This window comes from Euphorbia lathyris, chromosome 10 (assembly GCF_963576675.1).
Source record: "Euphorbia lathyris chromosome 10, ddEupLath1.1, whole genome shotgun sequence".
Classification (NCBI taxonomy): domain Eukaryota; kingdom Viridiplantae; phylum Streptophyta; class Magnoliopsida; order Malpighiales; family Euphorbiaceae; genus Euphorbia; species Euphorbia lathyris.
In genome coordinates, this window is record NC_088919.1 from 9,374,133 (window position 1) to 9,377,402 (window position 3,270).

Below are 3,270 nucleotides of genomic sequence, written 5' to 3' on the forward strand. Positions count from 1 at the left end.
TCAAACATACATACATTCCAACAAACTTGGTATCCTTCCATCTGCCCGTAACTGTGCTGTCGGGATTTGATCTTAGTATCTCAGCTCTATATCTGTTTAGTATTAAACAATACCATTAGTTAGTACACAATAAAACATAATATTAAGTGATCAAATAGTACACAATACCTGAAGATGCTGTCGTACTGGCTCCTTTCATCACCATGTATGATCTTCAAGGCATAACACTTTGCTCTATACGTTGTCATCCTGCCAACTGTGAGTGACATCACTCTCTGAATATCATCCATCATAGCCTGATACTTCCAATCAGCATCACTTCTAAAACTCTCTAGGTATTTCTTACCTATCCACTTGTAGGTCATATGAAAGTTTTTATGGACCTTGCTGCATTGGTGTTTGAAAGTCCCACTCTTCAACTGCATTGTTTGGTTGGCTTTGTCTTTCCTGTCTACTCTAGAGGCATATGCTCTCCATGGACACTTCTCTTTCCCACCAACCATTCCTTTGCACACAGCCTCAATCTTTATTGGGGTATTCAAGGGAAACCAAAGCTGGAACCTATTTTTAATTCCGTGCTGCCTACAGGCTTCTTTGAACTCTTCACCATTGTTAAAAAGCATCCCAATCACAAAAGTGGGGTCTGCCATATATCTCTCTGAATTGAATTCTGGGTACCTAGGCCTCCTGCCTTCATTTTCAGACTCTTGCTCGGAATATAATGCATCAGAATCTGCATATTCTGATGAATTATCATGTACCTCGAAATTGGTACTTGGATCAACACCACTGCTCCTAACCTCAGATGTAGTCCTTGGTCTTCCAGTCTGAGCATTCTCAACACCACTGCTCCTAACCTCAGCTCTCGTCCTTGGTCTTCCAGTCCGAGCATTCTCAACACCTTCAACCAAATCAGCATCATCGTCTTCAAGTACGTAGTCTGGATCAACAAACTTAGGCTCTGCATCGGGGACGGGTACTTGTGAAGTAGTTGCTTCGTGTAGAGTTGCCTCGTCCCTATTAACAACCTCCTCTTTATGCCCATCTTTTGCTTCACCATCTCCACTATACCCACCATCAACAGGATCATCTGCCCCCATGTACTCAACATCAACATGAACTTCTTCATGGTTAGCCCTCATGCTATCCAACCTTGCTTGATCCTCTACCACCATATAATCAAACCAACCATCATCACCTCTGTTAAGCCCAATATATACCTAAAATATCATATATAAATACATTAAATTTACATTGAAATCGTGCTAATTATATTCATTTGGAATACTTTTACGTCTTTATTTACTTCTTTGATGCAAGGTACTTAATTATTTGGTTAAATCCAAATAGGAGCTAAAACGGATCTAAAACGGAGCTAAAATGAAGGAAAAACCTAAAAAACATGCCAAGAATACGTATCAATCAGAAGAACGCTCAAGGAGGACAAGAAGCAGTCGAAAGACAGGGAGAAAAGTCCCTGTCGCGACTGAGATTTTCAGAATCTCAGTCGCGACATACGGTCACCGAACTCGGAAAAAAAATGAAGTCTTCAACTCGCCCCTTCACCCCCTATCGCGACTGAGATTTTCAGAATCTCAACAGAGACAGCGAAGAATTCTGCACATATTTCACATGTTTTAATCCGAGAAACGCGTCTGTTCGTTTGGATAAAAGCGACCCTTCACCAATGGACACGACCCATCAATTACAACCCTTCAACAACTATAAATAAGTGATCCATTTCAGAAATCAATGTTGTTGGCTAAGTTAGAAAAGTTAGAGAAATCAGAGAGTTATTATGTTGAGTTTCTGATTCAGAAAAGAGTCAGAAAAGTTAGATTTCATTTCTGTAAACAAACTTGATGTACACAAGTTGTTATTAGATTAGTTATAAACACGGTAATATTAGTTTAGTTTCAAAGGTTGATCAGAAACAAGTTTTCATTCTGGTAGTGGACTGACCGGTCTCTATTCCGAAGATTCAGCGAGAAGAACTAACGGCTGAAGCGCAAAGAGGTCTGACAAGCCTACGGAGTTTGAGGGAAAGATTGACAACCCGGATCTCAAAGTTTTCGTTACAATGCTATCCATGTTTCTACTTCTCTGTTAACTTGTGAAGATTCATATTTCATTAATGATATATTTATTTTATTCAATACATTCTTCCTGTTGTTACTTTGATATTGTTCTGACAAAATGATTTTCAAAGTGATAAATTGATGTTTTTATTAAAACGTTTTATACTATCTTATTCATATAGAAACTTTGTTGAACACTTGAAAGAATTAGTTTTTACGGATGATATGATCGCTAGCGCGGCTTATCGGATATAAAATACTAATTTGATTAAGGTAGAAATCGGCTCCGATCCAGAGAGATTTCTACGGTTCAAAGCCATTTAATTGAATAAATTCTTGTATTATTACATGTCCATAATCTTACCAAAGTTATAGTTGTTTTTCGCTTAATGAAATAAGTTTTATACCTTCTATTTATTCCAATTGCGGAAGTATCTGTCTTGTAATCAAAACCTCAAGACGGAATTGTTCTCTAAATTCAATATAATATTCTTATCTAATCCTAATTTATCCGAACCAATTCAATCAATTAAACGATTTTCTTTTGTTAAACCTAAACACGTGAATAAAACTGAATTAAATAAGTTTTTAGTTAAAAAGCGTTCCCTGTGGGTTCGATATCTTTTATTACTACAAGCGTATACCGTGCACTTGCGGAAATCGCTCAACAAGTTTTTGGCGCCGTTGCCGGGGAACGCCAAAATTTTTGACAAAATTTTAGATTTTTCGTGTTTTATTTCGAATCTAGGTTTATTCATACTTATTTTAATTTTTGTAATTTAATATTTTTTGTTTGCTTTTTAATTCTAGGAATAAAAAGAATTCTAGGCAGTTGAATTTGATACATTTAGTTATCCCGCCATACAGTTGACAATGCGCTTAAAAATTTGCACATTCTGAATGAAATTTATGCATGCGAAAAATCTTGAACAACGTTTGAGTCTCCAAAGAGTATTATTTGCCTAAAAATTGACATGGAACGGAACGTTAGTTGAGGCTAGGATTGATACCAATAACCCTTAAATTGTGAGTTAGAGACATAAAGATCAATATTTTAGACTCATGATTAGGAACAATTGATCTCTTAGGTTTGGAATTACATTTATTGTCTTTGTGCTCATAGGAATTGCATCCAATACTGGTTGAATTTTGTGTTTTTATTAAACTTGAAATGATTAGGCAACCTAGGTGT